The sequence below is a fragment of the Ornithorhynchus anatinus genome, chromosome 9 (assembly GCF_004115215.2).
Source record: "Ornithorhynchus anatinus isolate Pmale09 chromosome 9, mOrnAna1.pri.v4, whole genome shotgun sequence".
Taxonomy (NCBI): Eukaryota; Metazoa; Chordata; class Mammalia; order Monotremata; family Ornithorhynchidae; genus Ornithorhynchus; species Ornithorhynchus anatinus.
In genome coordinates this window covers 48,878,124-48,896,673 of record NC_041736.1, presented here as the reverse complement: position 1 = coordinate 48,896,673, position 18,550 = coordinate 48,878,124, and the positions used below count along the sequence as shown (strand labels likewise).

The 18,550-nt window shown below is 41.9% G+C and overlaps 1 non-coding gene across 1 annotated transcript; it reads right to left on the bottom strand.

Annotated features, from left to right (window-relative positions):
• Window positions 1–9,648: 9,648 nt before the first annotated feature.
• Window positions 9,649–9,786, bottom strand: LOC114814478. The gene has a single exon (XR_003762271.1). It is a non-coding gene; the product is annotated as a small nucleolar RNA SNORA7 (small nucleolar RNA).
• Window positions 9,787–18,550: the final 8,764 nt, after the last annotated feature.

Below are 18,550 nucleotides of genomic sequence, written 5' to 3'. Positions count from 1 at the left end.
GAAGGAGGTAGAGAGAGAGGATTGAGGAGCAAAAGCATGTGATAAAAAGTAGGTGAGAAATCTAGCAGGAGTTTCCTCTGCATTATACCTTTCTAACCTCAGCAGTTTGAACCTTGAAGAGGGAATCCTATTCATGCTTTGTCCTGTATTTCCCTTTACCTCAGTGTTGCCTCATGAACTAAGATCCTCTAGGTCATTCCAAGAAGACCGTTTTCCCATTAGTGAGGTCTCAGTAAGAGTTAAATAATTGCCCTCATACCTCTATTTAACTCTGTTGTACAAAATGCCACCATCTTGACTGTTTATTCGTGGGTATTCTCATCCTTCTTCCATTCAAGCAAGTCCTACAAGTTTTTCCCTTCAGAGAGACAAAGAGGCAGTGAATTCCCCCGATCTCTCTCTTTCCTTGCTATTTGCTCCTTTCAAGTCTCCACCTTCACTCATTATACCATGAGACACTTACCCTGTGTTTGTACCTAATCTCTTTCCTGTTTGCCACATTGTGTATCTCTGTTCTGATGGTACAGATGTTGCTGCCTTAAATTGTAGGTTTCTTCAAGGGACAGATATGATCTATTTAACTGCTTTATATTGAGCCTAGTAAAGATAGGGACTTGGTAATATTTTTTTTGATGATGGTTAACATTTTTATGCAAAAATCAGTATCTTTTTATTTACCCTCTATTTTCTTTATCTTTCTATGCTTCCTCTTCTTTAATTGCAGTTCATGATCTCCAAAAATATACCATTGCAAGACACCCATCCCAAAATGGAAATGAGTTCTCCCCATATCAGATAGGGATGGGAAACTATTATTTCTGCCAAATCCCAAAAGAGCTCGTATCTCAAATAGTCCAGCCAAGAGTCATTTTACTAGACTGGAACTTGAAGCACCCATGGCTTTATAGGGGATTTTCCTGCTGAATAGCTGCAAGCTCAAAATTCAAAGTCGTTTCCTAGTAGCAATTCAGCTTTATAATGAAGTTGTGATATCAATCAGTAGTATTTGTCGAGTGCCTAATCTGTGCAGAACGTGGTACTAAGCCGGAGGGTTAGCACAATAGAATTAGTAGTCATGATAGCTGCCCTCAAGAACCTTACAATTTAGCAGGAGAGATAGCCACTGAAATACATTGTAGGAGGATGTAATAGAGTGTGAAGATATCTACAAAAATGCTATGGGGTATGTGTGTTTGTGTTTGTGTTTCTGTGTACTCAAATACTTAGGTGATGTGGCATTCCTGAAGTGGAAGTTGGGGAGATATTGGATGGGAAGATGAAAAATGACTCAGAAAAAGTCTCATGAGGGAGTTGTAATTTAAACTCAGGCTTTGAAGATGGGGAGAGCAATGCTTTTTTGGATGCGAAGAGAGAGTTCCAGGAGGAGGAGGGAGGGTGGGAGCGATGAGAATGAGGTACAGGGAGTAGATTGGCTTTAGAGGAAAGAAATGTATGAGCTAGGGTGTTGTGGGAGAAGAAAGTGTGTAAGTCATATGGAGATAGCTGATTGACTGCCTTAAAGCCAACGGTCAGGAATTTCCTCTTTCTGTGAAGAGGAATGAGAAACTGTTGGAGGTTTTTGAAAAATGTATTAGAAAAATGATCCTGGCAGAAGAGTGAATTATGGACTGGAAAGGGGAGACTTTGGAGGCAGGAAGGTTCAGTGAGGAGGAGGAAGAAGGAGAGAAGTGAATTTCAGTTTCACTTATTACAGCTCAAGATAACCAGATGTGAATGTTATACTTCTTCCTCTATGAGTTAAAGTTCCAAAAGTGAATTGGCATAGAAATGGATCTATGGAAGAGTTCCCTTTAGGTGAATCTGTACAGGTGGGGATGAGACAGAGGGTCCGATATTTTCAGGTGCTAGTTTTGTACTGCACTCTAGTGTTAATTCTTTTATAAAGGCAAGAAAATCAAGGAGATATCTTGCCAATCAACTGACTCTCTTCTGTGCGGCAGATGTTCGGTGTATGTGACTGAGCCTGAGAGGAATGGCCAAATCTCTATGGAGAAAGCCTCTGTATCTCACTCACCTACAATCCTCTGCTCCCTTCCTGAATCCACAATGACTTTAGATCCTGGAAAGAGCGTGAGCTTTTCTGACTGGCCTCTAAGAGCCGGTGCCAGGGGTCCAGATCTCGGCTGTTCTTATATGTCACATAGGGCCTGATGGATCAAAGGAAATCCATTGTAAACTAGCTAATTACCCTTCCCGTAGACTCTTCGGTGGAAGGATTTGCAGATCTGTGTCGGATCCGTGTCGACCTGCACTTTAGTTTAAGCCAAAAGAGGTTCCCTTCTTTGCTGCACAGTTTCCTTCTCTTTGAAATGGCGCTGATGCTGTTCTATTTCATAGGCTGTGCATAAAAACAGTAGCCAATATCCAAACCATGTCTCTCACAATACATTCTGTCAGATACAGGGACTGGGCAACAGAGTGAGAATGAGTCAGCCCAATTCATCACCACTTCTGAAAAACATCTCAACCACAGATCCTACCAAAGTTGGAACAGCACAGACCACCCACTCCAATCAATAGAAGGTATTTATTGAGTACAGAACACTGTACTAAGATCCTGGGAGGGCACAATAGAGTTAACAGACTCAAAAAGTCCCGCACAATTAGCCTGGTCAGGATATCAAAGACACAGGAATGCTTTTCACCAGCACCCTGGACATCTGAACAGTATCACTTGAAGGTGCACTGCACGTTTTGGATGGGAGAGGGGTCTAGAAAAGATGTCCTTAAAAATTGCCTGCTTCACCCTAAACTGGGTTGACTAGTTGACTGTGACCGTGACTGCTGCAGAGCACTTGCATTTGAATCCTAGCTCTGTCACTTGCCTGCTGGTAAGCCACTTAACTGCTCTGTTCCTCACTTTCCTTATCTGTAGAATGGGTATTCACTATCTGTCCTCCCTTCTACTTAGACTGTGAGCCTTGTATGGCATAAGAATTTTGTCTGACTTGATGACATAAGGCTACCCCAGTGCTTAGTCCAGTGCTTGGCACATAGTAAGTACTTTAAAAATAGCACTGCTATTCTTCTTATTGGTAATCTTTACACTTACAGTGCAAAAACAAATAGCATAAAAAGACATCTGCTAAGAAAGTAGCCATCAGGGTCAAGGAATATTGGCGTGTTATATAATGATGCCAACATTATCAGAGATAATGAGGGAATTCTGAAGGAATGGTAGCATAATGGGTATTTGTTACCTTTTATTATCAAATTACATTATATTATAATAATATATTATTATATTCTTGAATCTGCTAGGTCAGATACAGAATAATCAGGTCCCACATGTGCTCACAGTCTGGGCAGGGGGGAGAACAGATATTGAATCCCCATTTTGCAGATAAAGGGAACTGAGATACAGCTAAGTAAATTGCCTAAGGTCACACAACTGACAAGTGGTGGACACAGGATTAGAACACAAGGTCCTTGACTCCCAGGCCTGAGTTCTTTCCATGAGGTCATGCTGCTTCCCTGTTTTGATTATTCTTTTCAGTATTTCAGTGTTTCCCTTCTCCTTGAAGCGAGTGCCTTAAAGATAGTGGTGAGGAGTGTCTGCTTGATGTGGTAAGGGATGAGCAGCTTCTGGCTTCCATCCTCAACTGGCTCAGTATCCTCTCTGAATCTGTAGAATTCTCCACTAACCAACACAAACCCAAATCCAGAAATTTGCTGGTTTTTTTTTGGCTCCAATTTAACTTGCTTCTGTTTTCGCCTCACTACTTGAGTGTAATAGGAAAATAGGGTGTTAACACCGGGCCCTGTCAGGCATGGATTTACCATATAGAGAATTGGGAGACTAAGCCCTCATTTCCTTTTCTCCCACTCCCTTCTGCATCACCCTGTTTTGCTCCCTTCATTCACCCCTCCCTTAGCTCCACAGCACTTATGTACATATCCATAATTTATTTATTTGTATTATTGTCTGTCTCCCCTTCTAGACTGTAAGCTCATTGTGGTCAGGGACCGTGTCTACCAGCTTTGTTATACCTTTGTATTTTACTCTCCCAGGTGCTTAAGCCAGTGCTTTACACACAGTAGGTGCTTAATAAATAAGATTAATTGATTGATTGACTTGGGGAAAAGTTGAGAAGTCATGAGAGCTCTGGAGAAGGGAAAACATTCCTGAGAATCATTGGGCCCCAGGATTCAGGTTAGTTTTGATAGAGTCCCAATCAATCATTTTCATGGGGTTTCTGTAACTGGGATCTGCTAGTTCCAATCTTTTGGTAATATTTACATTATAAATTATTTTCCAACTATGAGTAAAATTACCATGTAATTATGGCTTAAGTGGCACTTCATATTGAAGAACAAATCAAGGGGCAATTTGTATGCCACATTTAAGCACATAGTAAATACTATATCAGTATCACTGGAATAATTGCATGGTTATTTATACCCAACAGAGTCCCAGGCCTGATGACTACAATTAAAAAGTACCATGAAAAGTGATAAGTTAAATATCACATCCCAGACCAACGAGTTGTGCCGCTTTTATGATAACTACATGCTTTTGGCACCTCGAGCGTGACGTTATCCAAAAAAATCTGTTACTGTTGATAAAACAATGGCATAGTATAGTCAGTAATACAGCCGTGGTAGTTAGGGAGCAGAAAGAAATGTAGTGCTGAGAATATTCTAATCATTGAAATGTTGTCATTGGAGACCAAACCCTGGTATGAATTCAGTTGTGTAAACTGCCCTCTGGAAATTAACTCTTTGCCCAGAGGATGCTAATTCACTTCCAAAGATCCGATATTACATCAGGAAAAATCACCTTCGAGTACCCTGAAGAATTCCCTTTGGAGATTCCATTTGCCTCCCATGGGGGAGTAGATTGCTCAGGACCATATTTATGGAGTGAGGGCTGATATAGTGTCCTCTCAATGTTGCAAACCTGCCAAGGCACAGAAAACAAAATGGAATAGAGGAAGAAGAGAGGAAGAAGGACACGGTCTCCAGACCTCTTTCTTTTTATGTCTCTTGTTTCTGTGATATTTTTCTCATGTTCTCATCTCCCTACCTTCTGCCATGCTAATTAATGCTTCATACATGCTGAATCGTTTGATAGCCTTTGTTATCTGAACTCATAAAGGAAATGCTTAAACTCCTTTGGGGAAGAATTCTTTACATTAATTGGAAATATCCCAAATCTAGACTCAGGTGAAAAATGGATTTAATGAAGTAGAATATTTTCAACATTGTAAAGCTCCCCAAATCATCTAATGAGAGGGATATATAGATTTGTCACCATTTATTGCAACTGAAAGACACTGCAAATGCAATAGGATAAAAGTTTTGACAACATGAATGAAATTGAAAATGACCCTAAGCTACCTAGAGAACACTTCTTGTCATCTTAAACTGCTCAAAGTCAAGCCATTACTTCCATTCATAACTTACCCTTCTAATGCATTGCAGTTATGTAAATCAGGATCATATATTTTGTGTTTGGTTCCCTTTTCAAGTTTTTCACCCTTCAGAACTTAGCATATTAAAAAGAAAATGGGGAAGGAAGTGTCAGATTCTGACCTAGATGTGCTGTGGAGGACTGAGCTCGAGAACATCATGCTACTTACCCTTCTAGACTGTGAGTCCGTTGTCGGGTAGGGATTGTCTCTATTTGTTGCTGAATTGTACTTTCCAAGCACTTGGTATAGTGCTCTGCACACAGTAAGCTCTCAATAAATGTGATTGAATGAATGAATGAACAGACTACTGTTCTACTCTTATTGTCCCTGAGAATGTTTCACTTGGGCATGCCATCCAAAGGTTTAGCGTCTCTTCTTGCTTTGAGCAAATAAGATGCAGTTTGAATCCTGGCCACTGGATCTTTCGATGTTCCTTTTCCTAATGATGATGATGATGATATAATAATAATAACAGTAATAGAACAATGCTAACTTCTCTGTGCCAGACAACATACTTAATGGTGAGATAGATACAATTCAATCAGATCAGAACCCAAATGAGGCACACAGGGAGAGAACAGGCATTTAATCCTCATTTTACAGATGAGGAAATGGAGGGACGGTGAAGTTAAGTGACTTGCCCTACGTCACAAAGCAGATAAGTGGTGGGGCTGGAATTCACAGTCAGATCCCAACTCCTCATCCTGTGCTCTCTCCATTAGGACATACTGCTTTCGTGTTCCTTCCTTCTATCCTATTTTCTGTACCTGTATGCTGACCCCTACATCACTCTCATCTATACTGCATATAGGAGCATAGAAGAGTCATTCACCTTTATGAGAACTCAATACCCGAAACTAATTTGTAGACTGGGGCAAAAGTTTCATGAGAAAATCAGAGATCACTGAGGTGAATAAGCCTTCCATTTATTTTTTTTATTTCTAATGAATAGAAACCATCCTTGTGCTTTAGGGTTGTAACCACCTAGGTGTGATAGGCACATTGACATCACTGCCCTACCGACCGACTCATCCCAGGAGGACAAAGTGAGTTATTCGAAGACTGGCTAAATAGATAATTAGCATGTGAATCCAGGAGGCAGTAAACTGCTCCTGATGTCGAGGCGTTGCCTGTGTTTACCCAGCACTCTGCAAGCGTCCATTCATTATAAGCACTCTGCCCAGGCGATCCAGTCATTTACGGTTTCTTCCTTTGGAAGCTTATTCGACTGTGAAATGACACTTCTTTGGGAGTGGCGGTCATGTTGGGCAGGTGATGCTCTAGACTGTAAACTTATTGTGGGAAGGAAATGTGTCTATTTACTGTTGTACTCTCCCAAGTGCTTAATACAATGCTCTGCACACTATAAACTCTCAATAAATATGAATGACTGAATGAGCAAATGGTTATAGGAACTGGATCTCTTTTCAGCTCCTTCGGGCAGCTCAGCTCCCTTTCGGTCCCACTGTGCCCATCTTTGACTTGATTCCTGGGTGCCTAAGGGTGCTCAACAAATCATTGCTGATGGTAGGGTGACTACTGCAGAGGAAGAAATTAGGCCGTGGTTTCAGGGATTGGCTAGATCACCTGCCACCTTCCGGGAGGGCAGCCGCAGTCGCTACCTGAGGGAATCTGGGGGCAGGGTATTTCCTTACAGGAATCTCTACTGTGGAAGATGAAGTAGGCCATGATTTTGGTCTTCTTTATTACCCTAAGGAGTGGCTTTATTGGTAACACTCAACTTGATTTGTAGGCCTATTGTGTCTTGGGGAACCAGACCCTGAATTCAACCCCTATTACCCTGGATCTATCTGCTTCTGACCATTAACCTGTATTTTCAAAATGGTATTTGTTAAGCCTTTATTATGTGTCCAGCACTATTCTAAGCACTGGGATAGATACAAGCTAATCAGGTTGGACCTCATCCCTGTCTGACATGGGGCTCAAAGTCTAGATAAGAGGCAGAACAGGTATCAAATCTTCATTTTACAGTTGAGGAAACTGAGACACAGAGAAGTTAAGTGACTTGCCCAAGGTTACACAGTTGATAACTGTCAGCTGGGATTAGAACCCTGGTCCTCTGACTTCAAGGCCCGTGCTCTTTCCACTAGGCCACACTGCTTCTCTATTTTTCCAATCATTGGGCCCCATCCATATAATGAAGGCAGAGTAGCATAGTTCTGCTAAGTGTGCACTCACCCACAGGCTCCAGAAAACAAAAGACACGTCATTTGCCAGGGGCAAATTTAATGGATGGTCAACCTGACCCTGTCCCACAAGGGGCTCACCATCTTAATCCCCATTTTACAGATGAGGAAACTGAGGCAGAGAGAAGTGAAGTGACTTGCCCAAGGTCACACAGCAGGCAGGTGGCCAAGCTGGAATTAGAACAAAGGTTGTCTGATTCCCAGGTCCGTGGTCTTTCCTCTAGACCACGCTGCGACTAACTTTATTATACTCCCCACAGTGCTTAGAACAAGGCTCTTTACACAGTAAGTACTCAATAAATACATCTTGTTCCTTGATAGATTGACTGAGCCATGCAGACAAGGTATTTTGGTTGTGAGATAGAATCACCACTTGTTAGACCCGAGAATTCAACCAATTGGCCGTTGACATAATAGAATGCTAGCACCCCCTCTCTCAATCCTCTACTAGCCTTCCCGGGCTTTAGGGGCTCTCCTCCGCTCACCTGGGCTCAAGGAGGAAAGGAAGATGAGAGGAATGGGGATAGAAAAGTTTGAAATGCGGCCTGACAATCAGGTGGATAGGTTGATCCCACTTCAGTTTAAGAGCATTAGAGGTGCATGGCTCCAAAACTATTAGTCTTGTCTTGATGTAATCCCTGCTGACAGTGACCATTTGAACTTCAGTTTCAGGTCTAAAATGGATGAACCTACTGAAAAGTTATCTTCATTAAGCATGCCTGACATGTGCAGAACCTGAGAGAATTCACTTTTCCCTAAAACATTGCATTTCGTGTTATTTCAGGTTTATGTATATTATCTATAGGGAGCAACCAACTTATCCTAGTGGGTGTATTCCTGCTTTAAGAATTTACTGCTTTCTGGGCTGTCTATTCCATTTGGGGGTTTCTTAAGCCAGAGATATCCTACTTGTTAATAAGTTGATTGTGCATTCTCCTTGCAAATCTTTAGACACTTCTTACTCCATCTTTCTAATCAGTATTTAGTGAGCACCGGCTGTGTGCAGACTATTCTACTAGATGCCTGGGAGCATGTAATTAAAATACACTGTCATTCCCTGCCCTCGAGGGGTTTGCAATCTAATGGAGTAGTTTCTTTTTATGAAGGGCCTTCGCACAAAGTAGTTTTCAGATAAAAATTTGAATGAGCTATTCATAGCCTTTTATGTTTTGGGGAAATTAAAATATACACATATTCAAAAGTCTCAAATTTCAAAGTTGAGGCTCTTATTTGTTAGACTGTAAGTTCCTTGAGGGCAGAGATTTTGTTTACCAACTATACTGTACTCTCCCAAGTGCTTAGAACAGTGCTCTGCGCACAGTAAGCACTCAATAAATTCCAGTGATTGACTGGTTGATAGAACCTTGCCCATCTTCCTGATGAGCACTTAGTAAGATGTTCTGGACACAGTAAGCTCTCAGTTAATACCACTGTATTATTGAGATTATTTTGAGATATTCTTCTGCCTTCCTAAACTGGAGCTAGTGGTACTTCTTTCCTCCATAAACCAGATCCCATCACAGGTTTCCATCTTGTCCACATTTTTCTACCTTTCAGCTGGAATAACCCACTTAGAATGACAGGATGTTTGGGGACCTCAGACAGTTGTATGCTGGGCGGTCAGGGAACTCCTCCTGCTTCATCCTACCCTCCTGAAAGGCCCTATTCTCCCAAAAGCCTTGGCTCTGTCTCTTTTTTCCTACTTCTCTGAGGCTTTGGCGACTCCTCTCCAGCTTTAACCCCCAACCACATCAATATATTTATTCTTCTATCTTGCCATTGTCGTGTCTTATGCCGTCGAGACGTCCCAACGCATAGCAACACCACGTACACATCTCTCCCAGAACGCCCCACCTCCATCTGCAATGGTTTTGGTAGTGGATCCATATAGTTTTCTTGGTAAAAATCCAGAAGTGGTTTGCCATTGCCTCCTTCCACGCAGTCAACTTGAGTCTCCATCCTCGATCCTCTCCCATGCCACTACCGCACAGCACAGGTGAGATTTGACTTGTAGCAGATTGCCTTCCACTGGCTAGCCACTGCCCAAGCTAGGAATGGAATGGGTAGGCCTCTGCCTGACTCTCCCTCCCATGGTCGAGACTGGTAGAGTACTGGAAACTCTCCAGGGTCGACCCTGAGCAGTGCTATACCTCAGAAGAAAGTGGACCTGCCAGAGAGAACCAATTGAGACTGACACTGAGTAGAGTTGGCCTGGAGAACACCACTCTATAGTTATACCTGCTCTGTAAGAAACTCCTTGAGGTCAGGCATTTTCCCTCCCAAGTGCTTAGTACACTGCTCAACTCTCAGTAGTTGCTTAATATCATTGCGGGTTTGATTGATTGATCAGAATGTGGGCTCATTTTAAAGTTTCTCCTTGGATCTCTACGAATCCTTCTGTGAAATACTTAGCTCCTGTCTATGTTTGACAGTTAGATAGAAGGCCTCGGACTCAGGTTAAGAGTGAGCCTTGCTGGGTAAAGCTGAACGTCCTCTTTGGGCGTGTCACAGGGGAAGCTTACATGAAAACCAGAATAATTCCCAGGGCTAGGAGCCCGGCAGATATTTGCAGGCTTCTGCACAGTTGCGCAGTTCTTCAGTCTTCCAAATGGAGGAGTTTAGTCATGGTTCCCTTATAGTTTACTTTTCTCTGTTTTTTTAAGAGGAATAGGGGGACAGGAGAAAGAGGGGAGCTTTTCTCTCCCTGCCCCTCCCAATCGACAGTTCTCCACCTCTGCAATGAATTCATAGTACAAAACCACAGCTATGTGGCTATCAAACAGTAATACTGTGTCAGTGATACGAAATACTAACGTAACTCTCGATGTTCATGAAATTTCATCCCCCTACCTGTGGAAAGGCAACTAGCTATCCAATGGCTCATTACTTCATTGTTTTTGCTACTTTTTATCCCCTGAAGGCTCTCTCATGAACAAAGATCAGCTATACTGAAATGTCTAATGTTAAGATGGAGAGGTTTTTGAATGCTATGAGTGGGGAAAAAAAAAATAACTTACCTCACTGAGGAGTAGAAAAAGAGCTTTTTTTCCACCTTTTGAAACACAGAAGTGCCTGTTAGAAGAATTCTGCAAAGGTTCAGGTGAAAAATGGAAAATTGCAATTCAAAGAGTTAATTTATTGGTGATGTGCTGGTGAGAGTACAATATAGCAGAGTTGCCTGCCCCCAGGGACTCAAAGTCTAGGTGGAGAGTCAGACATTAAAATAAATTAGCTGTGTACATAAGAGTTGGGTTGAGGATGGTGCGAATAAAAGGTTCAAATTCCTGAACAATGGAAACACAGAATGTCTCCTACGTGATGCTTTCACCCTCTTCACACTCCATTCCATATCACACACTGCTGCATGCATCATATTCATGAAGCATGACTTGACACACATCTCTCCACTCTTCAAATCCTCCACTGGCTTCCTATCTCCTTCCTCATCAAGTAAAATCTCCTCATAATTGGCCCTAAAGTTCTTCACCAACTCTCCCCATCTTATGTATCTTCTCTCTTTAACAGTTAATTTTCTTCACTTCTTCCAAGCAAACCTCTAATTGCACCTGACTCTGGACTCTCCCACCTCCATCCCCTCACCCACACTCTTCCCCCGATCTGCAACTCCCACCCCCAATCCAAGAAACCATGTCTATCCCCATGTCCATAGCCCTACTGAAATCCCACATCTTCCAACAAACCTTCCCTAATTTGTTCCCAATATTTAACTCATCTCATCGGCATCTCCGGGACTTACGTACTTATTGATTCTCCTCAGTACAAGTGTAAGTATGCTAATTCAACTCTACATTCAACTATGTATTCTGATTATTCTATTTGTTAAGTATTTTTATATTCACCCCTCCAATTAAAGTGTAGCTCCCTTGGGTGGGGAACACCTCTTTACTTTCTGTTGTACCTCTCCAAGTTTTTAGTTATGGTGCATCGCCCCCACTGGGCACTCAATAGACCTCATTACTACTAATATTACTTCTTCTACTCCTACTTTCAGCATGAAACCATTTATCCTCATCCTTACTTAAGGACCACAATCTTTGCAGGGCCAGAAGCAAAGAAGAAGAGACAGGTGGGGAAAGGGAACTGAGTCTGTCAGTCAGATAATTGTATTTACTGAGTGCTTACTGGGGGCAGAGCGTTGTGCTAATTGCTTGTGAGAGTACGATATAATAATATAACAGGCACATCCCCTGCCTGCAATGAGCTTACAGTCTAGAGGAGGAGGCAGACACCAATATGAATAAATAATGTATATCATTTATAGATATGTACATGCATACAGTAGATTTAGTAGACACTATCTGCCCAACAAGAAATGGGTACCACTCTACTTGTTTCCTGGCTGGCACAACTTGGTCCTCTCGGTCTATTTTTCCCTAGCCCCCCTGGCTGGCGAAGAGGGGATAATGGCAGCGGTGGGGCAAGCAGAGGCAACAATAAAGATGATGGCAAGGATAGCTGAATGAAGAATGTCCAAAAAGGAAAGCATTAAGGGGTTGACAGCTGTCTTGAATCACTCAGACAATGATGGCTATTAAGTGTTCACTGTGTGCAGAGCACTGTACTTACGAAAGTAAAGACTGTCATCATCAATGGGATTTATGGAGCGATTACTATGTGCAGCACACTGCACTAAATGTTTGGAAGAGTACAGTACAACAAAGTTGTAGACACTTTCCCTGCCCACAGCGATCATCGTCTAGATATAAATATAATATAATATGAACATGAATGATTAATGCATAATATATAATTTATAGATATGTACGTTCATGGGAAGCAGCATGGCCTAGTGGACAGAGTACGGGCCTGGGAGTCAGAAGGACCTGGGTTCTAATCTCGGCTCCTCCACTTGTCGGTTGTGTGACTTTGTGCACATCACTTAACTTCTCTTTGCCTCAGTTACCTAATCTGTAAAATGGGCATTAAAACTATGACCCTCTTTGGAACAGGGACTGTGTCCAACCCAATTAGCTTGCATCTACCCCAGTGCTTAGTATAGTGCTTAGCAAGTAGTAAGCGCTTAGCAAATACCACAATAAATATTATTACTTTTATTAAACCCAGTCTAATTTCTCCCAAAATGTAGGCCTCTGGACCTGGAATAATTTATGAGGTTTATCATCTTTCTCACTCGTAAATCCTGCTCATTTTGTGGAGCTAGAATATTTCCAATTGCAAAAACTTTTTTTAGATTCAGAGGACATCACGTAGTAAGAGCTCGGGAAGGAAAAACATTTTTTATATTCTGGGGATGGGAGGAAATTAACTGCCCCCTTGATTTTTAATGTTTTTTACAATCATGTGAAAAGCAGCCTAGTTCATTCTTCCTGAACAAGGAAGCCATGCCACTCTTTGAAACGTTCTCAGCTTCTCCCTTCGGGGTAGTGCCTTCTGACTCAGTAAGAGGCAGCCTAATGTAATGGGCTATGGCTATAGCTAAGTTTCAGGGATGGGTATCCCTTACTCTAATCTCAGTTGTGCCAAGGACTTGCTAAGCGGCCTGGGGCAACCCCAGTTTCTACACCTGTAAAGTGGGAATAATAATATTTATCTATCCTACAAGGTCAATTGGATGAATCAATTTAGCATCTGTAAGTCTCTTTGAGAGTCATAGATGAGAGACACTATGTAGATTACATAAATATTATTGTTATTGCTATAGATTGCTTGGCAAATATCTAGGTATAAGACATGCCAAGTGAATTCATAATGCCTTTGTGCTTACCCCAAGGTATTACTCAATAATCACAATTTTTCACACCTGGGAAGGTATCCACTGAAGCAGGGCCAGGCTGGCCCGGCAAGGATACCAAGAAAATCTCATTGGCCAGAAAGAACTCTGTGTCAGTCTGGGTCAGTCTGGATTATATCTCCCTGAGAGTGGTCTTGAGGAGCAGCGTAGACTAGTGGAAAGAGCAAGGGCCTGGGAGCCCGAGGACCTGGGTTCTAATTCTGACTCTGTCACGAGACTGCTCTGTGACCTTGGGAAAGTGATTTGATTCTCTGTGCCTCAGTCTCTTCATCTGTAAATTGGGGATTGAATGCCTTTTCCTTCTACTTAGATTGCGAGCCCTATGTGGGACAGGGACAGTGGTTGACCTGATTATCTTGTACCTTCCCCAGCGCTTAGGACAGTGCTTGACACATATTAAACACTTAAAAATACCACAAATTATTATTATTATTGTTATTTCACTTGCTCAGAGCTCAGAAAGTCAAGTTGCTACTCACAGACATTTTCAGTCACCCTACCTCTCCTCCTCCTCCTGTTCTGAAGTGCTCAGGTGAGGATTTTATGGTAATGATTTTTGAATCATTGCGGCACCGCAGTGAAAAGTAGTTCTAATAGTAATAATTAAGCGCTTACTGTGTGCAGATCACTATACTAGGCACTGGGAAAAACACAGATATTAGAGTTATTTGTAGCTCTGGCCCACGAGGGATTTACCATCTAAACAAAGAACGGTGGGGAAGAGTTCAGCACAGACAGAATAAGAAAGATGAAAATGATAAATGCAAGATAAAAAAACAACCTCAGAATTCATTGAGTCCTACCGGTAAAGGATGCAGCTGCCCAAGTCATCAAGAGTCCAGTCACAGACGGAGCTTTCCCAACATTGTCAAATGTGTAGAGGCCTCACACTGCTAATAATAATTGTCATATTTGTTAAGTGCTTACTATGTGCCAAGTACCATATTGAGCACTGGCCTAGGTACAAGATGATCAGGATGGAGACAGTCCCTGTCCCCCACGGGGCTGACAGTCGAAGGAAGGGGGAGGACAGACATTTAACTTCTATTTTACAGTTGAGAAAACTGAGGCATGGAGAAGGTCAGTGACTCCCCTAAGGTCTCGCAGCAGACAAGCAGCAGAATCATGATTAGAATCCAGGTCTTTTGACTCCCCGGCCCGTTCTCTTTCTATCGGGCCTCACTGCTCCTGTAGGTTAAGTCCCCCCAGCCCAGCATGTATAGAGCATGATGGGAGTGGGGGCTCCAGGTGGTGTGGTGAGAAGATGGCAGGGGTTCCTGGTGATTTTGCTTGGTGGTCTTCGAGAACTCACACATCCACTTTTAAAGGTATTGTGGGTCTGTCCGGGATCATCCTGCAGGAAAGAAGACTGGAGACCTTTCTGGTGAAGGTCTATGCACTGAGGATTGCGACAAAGTGCACTGAATACCTCGTAGACCTCTAATCCCAGTACAAAATGGCGAACTGGAGCACGGCACATGGCTACATTTTCCAGGGTTTAAATCGAGAGGACAGTGACCTTCTGTTCTCTGCTTGAGCTTCAGATTGCAACAGGATGGCGATTGTGCCTTAGCCATAGGAGCACATGGACTCTTAATGGACCCTGGAGCCTAACTGAGAAACAGGAGGAGGACAGAAGCAGGATGGGAGCATCCTTCTCTGTGCACAATGTGCACAATGACTTTTCCCTGCCTTGACACTACTCCAAGCAGTCTGAGAGCCCTTGAGGACTAATTTGGGCCCTGTGGATGTGAGTATATCTTGCTCCCACCTGAGCTTACATAATGAGAAGCAGCATGGCATAACGGGTAGAGCACGGACCTGGGAATCAGAAGGTCATGGGTTCTAATCCCGGCTCTGCCACTTGTCTGCTGTGCGACATTGGGCAAGTCACTTCACTTCTCTGGTCCTCAGTTACCTCATCTTTAAAATGGGGTTTGAGACTGTGAGCCTCAGGTGGGACAGGAACTGTGTCCAACCTGATTTGCTTGTATCCACCCCCAGCATTTGGCACAGTGCCTGACACATAGTAAGCACTTAACAAATACCAAAATTATTAATATTATTATTATGTTTCAAAGTTCTAGTGCGGGTACTTGCAGTTACTCTTGTTAATCTGTGATTCAACTTTCAGTTTACCAGGAGGAAGAGAAGCACATTTGTTGTCTGTAAGTAAGTAGAGTCTTTCTCACTGTATAATTGAATAAGAACTCTGGTTCCATCATGTTCATTTTTTTATGTTACTTCATAAGTACTTTCTATGTTCCAGACACTATCCTAAGGCTGGGAGACATGCAAGATATTCAGGTTGGATACAGTCCCCTTCTCACGTGATGCTGACAGTAGGAGGGAGAAGAGGCATTGAATCCCCATTTTACAGATGAGAAAAATGAGAGATGGAGAAGTTAAGTGACTTGCCCAAGGTCACACAGCAGATAAGTAGCGGAGCCAGAATTAGAACCCAGATCCTCTGACTTCCAGGCCCATGGTCTTTCTACTAGACCACATTTCTTCATCGGTACTAATTTCTATTTTTAAAAATGCTTAATAACAGGAGCAACAACAGTAACAATAATAGTAACAAAATAACAAAAATGCTTGGAATTTATAGAGCATCTTAGAGAGAACTTGATTCACTTGCACAGATTAGTTCATTTTACTAATGTGACATTCCTGTGAGGAAGGAGAGGGATATTTAGCATCATCCCCATTTTACAGCCAGAAAAACTAAGGCATAGAGAGGATCAAGTCATAAACCCAAAGGTCACACAGCAGATCAAAGGTAAATCTGAAACTAAAACCCCAGGCTGCCAATTTTCACTCCGGTTCTATCCTCTAAGCCAAATAAAATACTCTTATATAGATACTTTTCATTTCAATGAAGAAGGAAAAGAGCCATTCAAATGGTCATTATGTGGAGGTTTGACATCTTGGTTAAGTGACTAAATTACATCAGGCTGATTTAATGGTTCTGCCAATTTTCTTTCCCCAGATAATAGGTTAAGGGCCTCTCCTCTGTGTACTCCCTTTTAAAACTGAATAAGCTCAGCATTTTTCTCTCTCACTTGTGATTGGTTGTAGGAGCAGTTACAAAAGCCCTTATTAGCGAAAAGTGAAGGGGGCAGGGGGAAGGAATCCCAGCTCCAAAGTGCTCTGCACCTGGCTTATGGCTCTAGAAGGAGGAATCAGAAACAGGCTGAGAAAGTTCTCTGCATTTCACAAACAATTCATTTCAAAGAACTGAAATAACCAACAAATTGGGGGACACTGAAGCACATGAATGAAGTGTTTACCTCAAAGAGAAGCAACAAAATAGAAATCGTGGGTCTGATGTACATTTCCTTTAGCAATGACTGTTTTACATTATTTATGTTGTGAAAACAAAATTGCTTTTCCTTTCTTTACAGTACTGGCCATTGTTTCACTTGGGCTAATTTAGAAAGCATAATCAGCAAAGGAGTGAGAATTCATTATAAAGTTTCAGGGTCTTGTTACTGATATTGTTGAACAGTTAATAATGTCGAATAGTTAACATCTATCAGATGTTTTATTTCTAATAATACCAAAGACTTAGCAAGTTGTGTAGATAATGTGACAGCAGCATAGAGTTTGATGTATGTGTCTGGGAAAAAAATTGAGATCCTCCAGTCCAACCAATGTCTTTAATGGCTTTGGAAGATTAAAATAATCCCTTTGGGAAATCCACTATGACAACAGTTCTTATACAGATTTTCCAGTCACTGCTTCCATGCCACAACAGTACTTTGAAACTATTTATAATCGTGAAAGGCCATGTTCTCAGTATATTGTGATTTCTTAAACCTTCCTACATACCACTTAGGGGAATATAAGGTTCTCACTTTCTTCTCTGTTCACTAGAGAATGTCTTTCTATTCAACCTTCTGAATGTTTTCTGTCTCAGAGAATGCTTTAGAGAAGGGTAATTGGACCATTTAGCAAAGTGGCTGAATTTTATGAATTTCACTGAAGTTACTTGGTTGTCAGAACTAAAAGCAGAAATAGTGGTGAATAGATTCCACCTTTATTGGATTCAGGTGAGAAAAAGGCAGAAAGGAATCTCACTTTACACTTATTTTTGACACCTTTATATAATAAAACTTCAAACCTTTTATTCTGGTCAATCAATCACTTACTATGAGCAGAGCACTTACTATGAGCAGAGCACTTACTATGGTGCAGAGCACTGTACTAAGCACTTGGGGGAGTACAATACAACAGAGTGAGTGACATGTTCCCTGCCCAAAGCAAGCTTACAGTATAGAGTCTCTGTCAATCTACAGCCTACAGTCATCAGTCTACAGCCTCATATCAGTAATGGGAATTTGCCAAGAGCTTGTTTCTGTGAAGTTCTGGGTGTTTCACTGTAATTAAATTTCATGACATCGGGAAAGTAGGAAGAGACAGATATCGTTCCCGGTGGCATATAGTATCTCCATACATATTTATGACGTCTTTAAGAGCATACCCGGAGTTAAATCTTCAAGTCCCGTCCGAGGTATTTGCATTAGGTAGGTTGCTCATGGTTCCCTAGAGGGAAAGGAATGTTAGAAAATGCATTAAATGAACAGTCTTTCCCAAGGGGCTCTAAATTGTGCTTTATCAGGAAGGGCTGAGGGAAGTGAGCTGCAGGTTCAAGGACTTGGTAATGAGATTGGGTGTCTTGTTATCATCATTTTAGGACTGGGCACTTCAAGAGGCACCACCAAATCGACTATCTCCAGAGATAAGGACAGGTGATAATTGTTTTGTGTTTTTTTTGATGGTTCCCCATCATCTGGAAAGTGAAGTTAATTTTAGAGAAGAATATCCCAAGAAACTGATAGGAGATTGTGAAACCCAGGAAATCTGGATTGTAAAGTGAGGCTAAGGGACCTACAGAAGGAAGCCTGGATCTCTTGCCTTGACTGTAAGCAGAGACAGGTGGACAGAGCACATTTCTGAATTTTACCCAAACCAATAGTTATAATCTTACTATACAGCTCCGGAGGTTCAAAATGTAGCAGGAGAGAATTAAATTAGATTGTAATAAATAATTTTTGGATCTTAAAGGTAATTGAAGTTTGGAACAAGTAACTGTTGCTTAAGGATTTCTTCCAGTTCTCCCCATCTTCTTC